Here is a 13,660-nt window from a genome sequence, read left to right on the forward strand (position 1 = left end):
GTACAGGAGAGGAGTGTTGAGGGTATGACAGTGGGCTGTATGTACAGGAGAGGAGTGTGGAGGGCATGACAATGGGCAGTACATACAGGAGAGGAGTGTATGACAGCAGGCAGTATGTACAGGAGAGGAGTGTGGAGGGTATGACAGAGGGTAGTATGCACAGGAGAGAAGTGTGGAGGGTATGACAGTGGGAAGCATATACAGGAGAGGAATGTGGGGGGTAAGACAGTGGGAAGTATGTACAGGAGAGGAGTGTGGAGGGTATGACAGTGGGCGTTATGTACAGAAGAGGAGCGTGGAAGGTATGACAGTGAGCAGAATGTACAGGAGAGGAGTGTGGAGGTATGGAGTGTGGAACAAAAACTGCAGCATCAAGCACTGCATGATGGAAATTCACAAACGAGTGGACTGGAACACTCTATCCATTTAAGGAAAAACATCCGGATCACCAATCATCAACAACTAAATGAAATGTGAATGCTCTTACTAGAACAGTTGGACTCCAATGTCAGCGACACAGCGTCTAACAGGCAGTATGCCACAAATGGCAGATGCATGAAACTCGCAATTGGGCCTAGGTTTCAGAGCAGGATCCAAAGGAGCCATGGATGACCTCCGAATCGACCTCCAAACGACAACCATCTCGACTGGAACTCGGTGGTAGATTTAAAGATGGGCAGCACATCCGTTCACATCCGGATAATATGTGGAAAAAGGAGACAGCTGCCACATAGTATAGATCAGAAGGGAATTTATTTCTAAAAACCCGATATTACACATAAAAAAGTGATCACATGTAAAAATGCAAGGCAGTGAGGAAAGTAATAAGCCAAGCCCCGCGCGTTTTGACCTATGGGTCTTCTACAGGGGCATAAATCAACCCTCACACACTGCCAATATATATAAACTGGGGTCCAATGATAAAAGAGAGGCTAAAATCACATGACCTAAATGTCCAATAAAATAATAACCCAGAAGTGTGTGTACGTATGGTGAAAGGATCACAAACAAATCACATCACTTCCTGTGGAAAACGCCTGCGAAAAAATGGGTCTAAAAGTCACATGGTTGGCCTGGATCATGTCATATGATCGCAAGAGAATAAATAGCCTGAAAAGTCAGCGAAAACGGGTTCATAGAAATCACATGACATGCACGGGCCCCGTGGTCCCTAAAGAGTCATATGACCAGGACCCACTAGGTATACTAAAATTGAAAAAGAGGAAGACGAAGCCAACCTTAAAAATTTTAAAATATAAACATTGTAATATATTCGTATGGATGTATTATATTTGGTATAACAATCCAATTAAATGGAAAAAAACACAATTATCTGAACACACTGATAAAGAGTGATCTCCACGTCACAAGACTGCAGCCGGAAGTGAAGATCACGTGACCGGAAGTACTCCCTCTGATACCTGAAGTGGTCGAAGGCTCTGGAGATGACTCGAAAACATGTCCGAAAAATGTCCAAACAAAAGTCACATGACTAAGACTACTCAACATCACGTGACACAAAATGGAGCCTCAACAAAATAACAAAATAAGAAAGTATACATAGAAAAATAAAAATGTATATGAAAAAAATAGGAAATAAATCAGAATCAAAATATATATCTCCAATTACATGACAATGGAAAAATGATGCAAACTGGAGTAATTCTCTAAGCCTGATTGATAAACGAGTTGAGATCCCACTCCACGTTCATACTGAACGGGAAGTAAGAGGAACTAAGAGCTCGTATATCCAGTAGGTCTCGAGACGAGAGACCCCGCAAAGGCGGGGCTCTCCTCTTCAATGTGGAACGAATTTATCAATCACTCCACGTCCGCGGAGAGTGATTCAGTGGAGGGTGGATGTGTACATTCAGGGTTATCTAATCCCTCTTTATTTAACCCTCCTGGTACCATAGCACCATCCATTCAGGTATTTAGAAAACTTTTTTTGCAGGATTTAGAAAAATTATCCCACTCTAAGAAAAAGGTTCATATTGATCCAAATATTAAATTGGGACAGAAACATTTGTGTGAAAGAAAAAATCTTATTATCCTCCCCGCCTTAATCGGCGGGGAGGATAATAAGATTTTTTCTTTCACACAATTGTTTCTGTCCCACTTTAATATTTGGAGATTGTCATACTAGACAAGGAAGACTATGTGACAGAGATGATCCGGATTCCGAACAAACCTGATACATATAGTCCTATTTCTAAGGACCCCACAGCTGTTTACAAAAAAGCCTTGGTTGAATTGATCGATGAAGGCTTTTCTTTAGGGGTCCTAAATACAAAAGAGAGAGGTTTTCTGGTTCCCCTTGTCCCATGGATCCCTGCTATCTATTACTTTCCTAAGGTCCACAAGGAAACTGTCAATCCCCCTGGCCGGTCTATAGTCAGCGGGATTGATTTGGTTTCTTCACAAATTCGAAGATATGTTGATTTATATCTTCAACCAACAGTTCGTCGAATTCCGTCTTACCTTAAAGACACTCGAGACACCATTAAACTCCTTGAATCTGTGGAATTTCGGAAAAGGATGATTTTGGTGACAGCGGCTGTTGCCGCATTGTACACATGCATACCCCACGCTCTGGGCTTTGATGTGCTTTTGATGGGCTTTTTAACAACTATTTGTCTAGAGATACCAGCCTTCTATTAATACAGCGCAATTTTATTATGCAGCTTATTATGATCGCCACACGGCATAATTATTTTTGGTTTCAGGATCAATTCTACTTACAAAAGAAGGGTGTGGCCATGGGGGCGAAGTGGGAGGAAGATGTCGTCTATGCCTCCCAGAGACTAGAATTGGTTCTCTGGGCTAGGTACATTGATGACATCCTCCTCCTATGGAATGGGAAAGAGAGATTTTTGGAAAAGGGTTAAAACTCTGTTGATTTGGACGTTGAGATTAATAGAACTCTACAAATAGATAGAAGTTCTACTCTTGCTAAACGCCCAAAAAATGCTCAACTTTAGATTTATCCAATCTAGACAGATTAGGGATATTTTCAAAAGACATTGGAACGTGCTCCGGAACGACCGACTTTTGGGTTCAGTTTTACCGGAACAGGCTGGTATGATTTTTAGAGGGGCTAGGTCTATACAGGGGCAAATTGCTCCTAATGTGATCGATCCCAACAAGAAGGTTTAATTTTTTCAGCAATGTAAAGGCTACTACCCTTGTCGTAAATGCAATGTGTGTCTCTACAAAATTGAGGGGAGACACAAAACAGACACATTCATGTCGACTGTGACTTTGCGCAGCTACTCCATGAGACATTTTACCACTTGTGCTAGCCAATTTATTGTTTATTTGCTAACTTGTCCTTACAAGAAGCAATATGTTGATCTCACAATTAGGACATTTTCGACACGAATAAACAAACATGTTGCTGGCATTAAGAGTGGGAAAAGCAAACATAGTGTACCCCGTCACAATTTACAGTTCCACAACAAGGACCCTAATGGAACACTTTTTCAAGTGATTGATAAATTTGTTCCACATTGGAGAGGAGAGTACCGCCTTTGCGGGGGTCTCTCATCTCGAGACTTACTGGATATATGAGCTCAGATCTTATTTCCCATTCAGTTTGAACGTGGAGTGGCTCTCCACTCGTTTATCAATCAGGCTTAGAGATTTACTTTAGCTTGCATCATTTTTCCACTGTAATGTATATGGAGATATATATTTTGATTCTGATTTATTTCCTCCTTTTTTCATATAAATTTTCTCTGTATGTTTTCTTATTTTGTTATTTTGTTGAGGCTCCATTTTGTGTCATGTGATGTTGAGTAGTCATAGTCATGTGACTTTTGTTTGGACATATGTTTTCAGGTCATCTCCGGGGAGCCTTCGACCACTTTAGGTTTCGGAGGGAGTACTTCCGGTCACGGTCTTGTGACGTGGAGATCACTAGTTTTCAGTGTGTTCAGATAATTGTGTTTTTTTTTCCATTTCACTGGATTGTTATACCCAATATAATACATCCATATGAATATAGTACAATGTTTATATTTAAAAATGTAGAAGATTGGCTTCTTTTTCCCATTTTTTAATTTTAGTACCTTGTGGGTCCTGGTCATTTGACTCTTTAGGGACCCAGAGGCCCGTACATGTCATGTGATTTCTATGAACCCGTTTTCGCAGGCTTTTCAGGCTATTTATTCTCTTGCGATCACATGATATGAACCGGGCCAACCATGGGGACTTTTAGACCCGTTTTTTTGCGGGCTTTTTCCACAGGAAGTGATGTGATTTGTTTGCCATGGGATTCTTTCACCATGTGAACACACACTTCCAGGTTATTATTTTATTGGACATTTAGGTCATGGGATTTTAGCCTCTCTTTTATCATTGGATCACATAGTGAGGCTTGGGTTTTAGTGGTCAGGTGACCACCTCGGATCAAATCAAAGGTCTTCTGAGATCATGCATTCTGATTGGTCTTGTATGTACATTTTAATTTCGGATAGTTTATATATATTGGCAGTGTGTGAGGGTTGATTTATGCCCCTGTAGAAGACCCATAAGTCAAAACGCGTAGAGCTTGGCTTATTACTTTCCTCACTGTCTTGCATTTTTACATGTGATCACTTTTTTATCTGTAATATCAGTTTTTAGAAATACATTTCCTTCTGATCTATACTATGTGGAAGCTGTCTCCTTTTTCCACATTATCTGGATGTGAACGGATGTGCTGTCCATCTTTGGACCTACCACCGAGTTCCAGTCGAGACAGATGTCATTAGGAGGTCGATTCAGGGGTCATCTACGGCTCCCTTGGATCCCACTTTGGAAGCTTGGACCACAGCGAGTTTCATGAATCTGCCATTTGTGGCATACTCCCTGTAAGACTCTGTGTTGCTGACATTGGAGTCCATCTGTTCTGGTAAGAGCATTCACATTTAATTTAGTTGTTGATGATTGATGATCCCAACGTTTTTCCTTAAATGGATAGAGTGTTCCAGTCCACTTTTTTGTGAATTTCCATCATCCGGTGCTTGATGCTACAGTTTTTGTTCCACATCGTCATTTTTGGTCGGACACTATCTACACATTGTTTGCTTATTATCGTTTTTTGCAGATGGACTTTCTGAGCTGTTTATATTTTATTGTCACTTTTATCACAATTATCACATATATCACAATATTTGTGCACAGTGTTTAGCGCTACATTTTTCACCATCTATATTTATTTATGTTTGTCACATTTTTATGTAGCTGCTTTTTTTTTTTTCACATGTTTTTGGGATTAGCGCAGGAATAAAAGTGACTTTAAAAAAAAAAAAAACTGTGTAAAAATAAAAAAATAAAAGGTAAAATAAATAAGAAAAACATTTTTTTTAACCACGCCCCGTCCCAACGAGCTTACGTGCAGAAGCGAATGCGTACATGAAAACGGTATTCAAACCACACATGTGAGGTATCAACGCAATCGGTAAAGCTGGAGCAATAATTCTAGCCCCAGACCTCCTCTGTAACTCAAAATTTGCAACCTGTAGAATTGTTTAAACATCGCCTATGGGTATTTTTAAGGGTAAAAGTTTGTCGCCATTCCACGAGCGGGCACAATTTTGGGTATCAATTTACTCGATGTAACATTATCTTTCACAATATAAAAAAGATTGGGCTAACCTTACTGCTGTCTTATTTTTTAATTCAAAAAAGTGTATTTTTTCCACAAAAAGTGCACTTCTGAGACCGCTGCGCAAATACGGTGTGACAGAAAGTATTGCAACGACAGACATTTTATTCTCTAGGGTGTTAGAAAAAAAAACTTACAATGTTTGGGGGTTCTAAGTAATTTTGTAACAAAAAAACTGTTCTTAACTTGTAAACAACAAATCACAGAAAGAGGCTCGGTCCTTAAGTGGTTAAGAGCTAATTTTCCCCAGATCTGAAAGCAGTGAGGTGTTGCCTTACTCATTCCTGTCAATATTTGTTTTTACTAAGCTGTTTTCATTTTCACTTCTTCTCCAATAGGCTAAAAACAGAATGTACAGTGTAATTTCTTTTATAGACCCTTAAACATGAGTAGACTGGTAAAGGACCTATTAAAAACATCCACACAAATGCAGTATATAAAAATTTCAAGAGACTTTTGAAAATGAGAATTTTTAAGAGGACCCCGTGTATTGTTTGGAGGAGGGTCAATATTTGGTACAACCAAATGAATGTCTAATTGTCACTATCAGGGGTCAGGCTTGGAGCCCAGGAGCTATAGCAGTCATGAGGTTGCCACCAACCAGCAGAATAAGAACACAAGCAGATCACCCTAGTGGAGGATGAGGGCTCATGTGAGGTGCGGGGTCTAAGCACTAGCCAGGATTCACAAGAGCCCCTGATGGTGGAGATGGGTTTTCCTGCATGCTAATGTCAGGTCACGGCCCTCAGGATTGCCCCATCAGGAGGTGAGCAAGCTGGGGTCTGGTAATAACAAGCAAAGGTCAGTAACAGATGGTTGCAGGTTGGGATCAAGTGAAAGTGTAGTCAAGGAACAAGCGTAAGCTCAGTAAGGAGTGGTGCTGAAGATACAGACAGCAGCAAGAGCAAAAGGAGCAAGATATTGGCTGGAGAAGAGCACAATAATCTGGTAAACAAGAAGTGAAAAGGCATCACTTAAAGTGGAACTTTAGTCAGAAAAATAAGTCCTGCTAGATGACTTCAGGCTGGCGTATTTTTCAGGTATAGCTGTAAAACATTAACATGTTTATGTAAAGCATTAACAATACTGTTTAAAATCCAGTAATACACTGTTTGACCTTGTCTGTACATGCTCAGTTGCTCTCTATTTTTAGGCCCGGCCGAGGTTGTAGAGGCCAATCTGCTGACAACCTTAAAGTGGAATTAAGCCCTCCTATCCTTTTCAGCCAAGGAAGCTCCTTCTGTTTGATCGGCAACTGCCATGGTGCTGCACATGTGATCAGTTATGACACCAGCTATTTAATGATTTGACAGTTTGGTTGAGGACACAAGCAAATGTGACAGTCAGCAATCCTAACATTCCAGGAATGTAACGTTTTTTGGAAACCGTTAAATCAGTGGGTTTAGTTCAGCTTTATGATTTACTGCTGTTCAGGGGCTCTGGACTTCAGCAAAATGGCAGCCTCCAGCAAGAAGAAATAGGACCAATGCTGGAGGCAATTTACAGCACACACTATTTTGGTAGCATAATTATGAATGTGGAATGTACTGTATGTTCCTTACTAAAGAACATTATTTTTTTATCAAGTTGTTATGTCCAAGAGTTACCAGAAACAAGATAGAAAGTACACTAATCCAAGGATTCAAGCAATGGGCTGTCCTGCATCTCAATCCTGAATCCTGAATCCTGAATTAAATGGATTACATAGATAAACTAAAAGCCCCAAATGCTCACTTAAATCCACGTGACATACCAAGTCCCAAGTCTACTATCTTCTAGACTGCAGAGTAGGAGGATTCTTTTTTGGGTGTCAACATTGATGCCTGGTGAAGTGAACACTTTTCATAGGCTGTCCCTTGACAGGGTCCTGAAGACTTCCTCAATGGAGTTATGACATCACACAGAGATGAGGCAACAGAACCGTTTGTCAGTGGGCCTGGACTGCAGTATTAGATGACTCGTTGTCACTCCCATATCACATGGTGGACTAAATAAAAAACTGCTTTAACCACTTCAATACCAGGCACTTTCGTCCCTTCCTGCCCAGGCCAATTTTTAGCTTTCAGCGCTGTCGCACTTTGAAGGACAATTGCGCGGTCATGCTACACTGTACCCAAACAAATTTTTTATTATTTTGTTCCCAAAAATAGAGCTTTCTTTTGGTGGTATTTGATCACTGCTTATGTGTGCAACAAATAAAAAAAGAAAAGAAAATTTTGAAAAAAAAAAGTTTTTCTTTGTTTGTTATAAAATTTGCTGGGTGGCACTGCTGGGCATCATTGATGAGGAGACATCTGGCAGGCATTTGTAATGGTCACTGACTGGCACCATTTCTGGGCACTGATTGGCATCTTTTAGGGCACTGTGTGGCATTCCTGGTGGCCATGGAGGGCATACCTGCTCATCCACGTCTGCTGGCCATCCCTGGTGGTCCTGGCGGCATCCCTGGTGGTCCAGTGTGAGCTGCCGTGGGGGCTGCACTGGTAAACGATCAACACAGACCCCCCCTGTCAGGAGAGTCATCGATTGGCTCTCCTCTAGTCATGTCTGTCAGACGCGAGTGAGGAAAAGCTGATAAATGTCTCTTCCTGTTTACACTGCGATCAGCCGTGATTGGACGCCATGATATAAAAAAAACACCAACCTATTACTACATTATGGTGTAAGTGTCACTATTGCTACCCACATTGACTGTGGTTCTCAGAATGATGTCAAAGTCAAACAGCTGTAAGGTTTAACCCCCAGGTCCTAGACAGCTAAAAGGATTACAAGAGGCTGCTTTTCTACAGGTTATAATAATGCTTTAAAGATACTAGAAGTAAAAAAGTTGTGATCAGAGGGCAGCTGTACCAGACAGTCCTTTTATCTGTTCCTGGAGTTCATGTTTTTATTCTGGTTGCTTATTTCCAGTAAGCCGCCTCTTTTCTGTTCCTTGCAATGGCAGCGGGGGCATATAAGGTCAGTCTTGACCACTAGTCCTTACGAAATTGGTGTGAAAATCGCAGAGTGGAACTTGTGAGTCATAGCCGGCACTCTCCTTTTCCAGCACTCTGTGGAGTGCGGTCACCTCGTGGCCTCCAGCCGAAGTGTAGCACTGTGCCCCAGCTGGACCTCACAAATGCTTTTTTTCTGCTCCATTGGCTTTCTCCAGTACCCTGGCAAGGGACATTGTTCAGTAAAACAGACCCAGAGCCCAGAAAGGAATTAAAAGTATTTACAGGGCTGGAATGAGCTTGTTTGGCTGCGTAAGGGTGAAGGTAACGGATCACACTTCATATTGTGCTCAGCAACACCACCAAATCCTTGTCCGTTTTCCATGGGTTGGCTGCTGGTCCTCTGTCCTGGTGCACATAGTTGGCCGGGATCTCACATGGCTCTTGCAGACAAAGGTCAACAAAGAGAAGAGTAATAAATCCAACACTCGTATTCAACAAAGGGACCTATGCAGGAATGCTATGCAATTTTGGCAATTTTTTAGCAGTAAGAGATGTATTTTTAAACAGTACTCTTTTTGAGATCTTATTATGAGGTTCATCTGAATATTTTTTACCATATGTGTCATGTATATTTAATATTGGGATTCAAGCAGGCATCAGATATCCAGATATCAAAATAAAAATGAAAATAGTTACAGGGTAAAGCACCTGAAGCTCAAAGGGAAGAGCTCTAAATATATAGGATTTGACTGGGATGAGTAAAATTTAGTTTTAATTTCCGTAAAGTGTTAACACAAATTATTTGCTTTTGCCACACCTTTATCATTTTTGTGCATTAAAGTCAACAGAAAACTCAAAATGAGTTTTTGGGTGGTTTTTAGGGGGGCAATGAACTTTACATGGCTCCTAAGGGTTACAGAGACTCCTTTCAACTTCCCTTGACATTTTTTTTTGTTAAAATAATAAATAAAATAAATAAAAACAACAAAGAAAAAAAACAGTCCTTCGTTGACCTCAATTTAAAAAAAAATTTTTTTCTTCAGAAAGAAAAAAAGACAGTGAAGAAAGAAAAAAAGACAGTGAAGAAAGAAAAATAAATGGTTTAAAGCAGCAGTTCACAGATGTAGCGATGGCGGACTGTAATTGTAATATTGTGTGCATTCCTTGTGATTCCTCACCTATAGGGAGAGACTATAAAGGAGACAGGAGGTCCGTACCACGGTCTCTTCTTCCCTGGCCTTGCGTGATGCACACCTCTCTGTGACGGGGAGAGAGAGGTTGTGGCCTACCACGTGGTGTTCAAGTGATTCCAGCCCGGCCTCAGGGGGCCTAACTCTGCTTGCTGTTCAGCAGACATCTACACGGCACCAACTCAGCAGCTCGATACCACGTTTCTTCCACACTCCGCACCTGTGGGTCATCGATGGCGACTTCATTGACAGATGTCTCGTCCCGGGTCACCGTCAGCAAGGCATCTAGTTCGGTCCATTTGTTGGAGAGAGGGCAGTTGCCCATCTTCTGCAATCTTTCCCTGGCCACTTTATTGGAACACTGTGTACAGACACCTTTACCTTGGGAACACTTTACTGCACTTCTATTTGAACACTTTACTAAGCCAGTCAGTCTGTTAATACATCATTGTGCCTTATTGGATATAATATAATGAGCTCCAACTGCCGGGAAAGGCTATCAGGCCTGCACCTCAGACATTGCTGTTGTTACTATTTAAAGGGCCCTACACTATCCTTATTCTGTCTGATCTCTCATTAGGATTTAAAGGTTGAGTAGGCAGGCCTGGGGTTCCCCTTTAGAGCGTGACTACCTGCGTTAAACACTTAACCCTTATTGCCCTACAGGTCATGCTTCAGGTGGTATCTCATTGTACATAAATGTGTATTGTATCTTCACTGTTAAACTGTTCTTAAGCATGCTTTTGAGGAATTCCTCTACTGAGTCTGGGCTGTTATTCAGAACTCGGTTGATCTATTGCCCACTTTTGTAAATGAATACTACCTTGCTTACTCCAGTAAAAGCTGAGATAATATGAATATATTGACTTGTGTGATGTGTCATTTAAAGGTGCTTGTGGAAAGATGTCTGAACCCAGAGAGTCAGGTGGGTTGGAAGATTCACAGGGTCATGGTGATGCAGATGAGCAGGTAAATCCAAGCAGTCCTCAAAGGGACTGTGCTACATTTAGGGGCTTGTCCGGGGTTTATTCTGCAGCTGGCCCTAGTCAACCTAGACAAGAGCCACGTTCCACGTTGGAAGAAGTTTCGGTGGCTGCAGTCGCTTGGGGCAAAGCCCAGGGAGCTGGAGTGGAAAGAAGCACTGTTCTAGAGATCTCAGGAAGTGAATGCACTGAGAGGGAGATTTGACAGTGGGTGAGAGCCCTGGCCCCAGAACAGAGGGTTTACATTGTGGATATGGAAGCTGAGCATGACCTGGACCAAGTCAGGTTACTGCTGGAATGGCAGGAAGAAATACCTGTGTGCTTTCAGGAAGAAGAGATATGCCTAGCTAAGGGGGCTGCCAGAGTGATCCTGCTGAAAGTGGGAGGAGAGCCTGTGGAGAGGAAACTATTGTCGAGGACCCAGGAGAAGGGCTTAGTGTCAGGAAAGGTTCCCTCCGCTGGTAATATCAATCATTTGGCGTGCAGTACTGAGATCCACCAGCAGGTGTCTCCTGCTGGAATTATGTAATCTTTGGTCCGCAGTACTGGCGTCCACCAGAGGAGGGATCCTGGCAGTGTGGAGCAGGTATTACCTTCTGCAGTCAGGCGTCACCTGACTGATAGCAGCCATTGTATAAATACCCGGCAAGTGCACACACACCTTACCCTGGTATTGTCCTTGTGCCCTGACCTGCAGCCTGTTTACCTGATACCTGATACCTGATACCTGATACTTGATCCTTGTTTCCTGTTTCCTGCATCCTGCCTCCTGAACCTATTGCTACCTAATCCCTTTCTCCTTGTCCCCCCATCTGCTGACCTCCTATTTATGACCCTGTCCTGGCTTGACTACGATTCTGGTACTTCCTTTTGCTACATATGCTGGTTTATTTGTTTATCTTCACTGTCTCATTGTTTGGTTTGTTCACTCAGTCTGTATTGGTGGTGTGTTCACATTTATATGCATTTACCTTAATAAATTTACCTTCACCTATTTATGTCTGGTTCACTCTGTCGCAGTCACATAGTTCTGGTCACTTCTAGTTTATGACAGAATACCAGGGCCATTTTGCTCCAGTTTGGTTGCAAACATGAATGCTGATGAGGTTATTTATTTTTCTCTGCTGGCATTGAAAGGATGATCTAGTGACCAGTTGTTTGCAGCTATCCGTTTGGCTCACTCCCTGGTCGATCAGGGTTATATATTGTTTGCGGAGGTGCAGCCTTTGATCAAGATCTGTACTGAGCTGGCCCTGCCCTGTATCCCAGATGGCCATGATGATTTCACTCCTCCTTTTAATATGAATCAGGTTGTATCTTTAGTATGGCTTTTTGAAGATGATCCTGCTGATTTTTGTGAACACTACTCAGCCTGTTCCCCACAGGTGATTGCTGAGTGCATTGTGTCTGCTCAGTCTTTTGTTGGACAGGGAGGCTTAAAACTTCAGTTTGTACAACCTATACTTTCAGCATGGTCTGACATGGTGCAATCAGCCCCAGCCAAACAATCCACCTCTGCCATCAGATATGAGCCTACCCAAATGTATGTTTCCCCATCAGCCATGTCAACCTCAGTTGCAGCCCAGTACATGCTGCTCCCAACCAAATACTCATATCCAGTCTTTGCTCCCTGTACTTATCCTGCATTCAACCTACCTGCCTCTTCTCTGCTGCCTACAAACCCACAAGATCTTCCCCCAGCTACTGGTAAGTCTTCTCTGCCATATCACAATCCTCCTTTCCAGTCTGCTGCACCCCTTACCTACAAACCTGCAGTCATCTACAGAGCTTCAGTGGCTAAGCCAAATAAAAAACGAAACTTTTTCCCAACCAAAATGATCTTACCATTAACCCAACCTGCCTCCACACTCACCAATCTGTCCCAGCCCGGAGTGCCAGAGCCAGAGTTCCAGCCCGGAGTGCCAGAGCCAGAGTTCCAGCCCGGAGTGCCAGAGCCAGAGTTCCAGCCCGGAGTGCCAGAGCCAGAGTTCCAGCCCGGAGTGCCAGAGCCAGAGTTCCAGCCTGATGCCTTCCAGTCTGATGTCCCAGCCTTCCAGTCTGATGTCCCGGCCTTCTGCCTGATGCCTTCCAGCCTGATGTCCCGGCCTTCCAGCCTGATGCCTTCCAGTCTGATGTCCCGGCCTTCCAGCCTGATGCCTTCCAGTCTGATGTCCCGGCCTTCCAGCCTGATGCCTTCCAGTCTGATGTCCCAGCCTTCCAGCCTGATTCCTTCCAGTCTGATGTCCCGGTCTTCCAGTCTGATGCCTTCCAGTCTGATGTCCCGGCCTTCCAGTCTGATGCCTTCCAGTCTGATGTCCTGGCCTTCCAGTCTGATGCCTTCCAGTCTGATGTCCCGGCCTTCCAGTCTGATGCCTTCCAGTCGGATGTCCCGGCCTTCCAGTCTGATGCCTTCCAGTCTGATGTCCTGGCCTTCCAGTCCGATGCCTTCCAGTCTGATGTCCCGGCCTTCCAGTCCGATGCCTTCCAGTCTGATGTCCCGGCCTTGCAGTCCGATGCCTTCCAGTCTGATGTCCCGGCCTTGCAGTCTGATGCCTTCCAGTCTGATGTCCCGGCCTTGCAGTCCGATGCCTTCCAGTCTGATGTCCCGGCCTTCCAGTCCGATGCCTTCAAGTCTGATGTCCCAGCCTTGCAGTCCGATGCCTTCCAGTCTGATGTGCCTGACGTGCCGCTGCCTGCCTTCCAGCCTGACGTGCCACTGCCTGCCTTCCAGCCTGACGTGCCGCTGCCTGCCTTCCAGCCTGACGTGCTGCTGCCTGCCTTCCAGTCCGATGTGCCAGCTTCCCGGTCCGATGTGCTTCTGTCTGCTGTCCAGCCTGAGGTGTTCCTGTCCGCTGCCCAGCTTGAAGTGCCCGCTTCCCAACATGATGTGCCTGTACCTGC

Source organism: Lithobates pipiens, unplaced genomic scaffold (genome assembly GCF_037356315.1).
Source record: "Lithobates pipiens isolate NorthernLeopardFrog02 unplaced genomic scaffold, aLitPip1_a1.2 Scaffold_8, whole genome shotgun sequence".
NCBI classification, from domain to species: domain Eukaryota; kingdom Metazoa; phylum Chordata; class Amphibia; order Anura; family Ranidae; genus Lithobates; species Lithobates pipiens.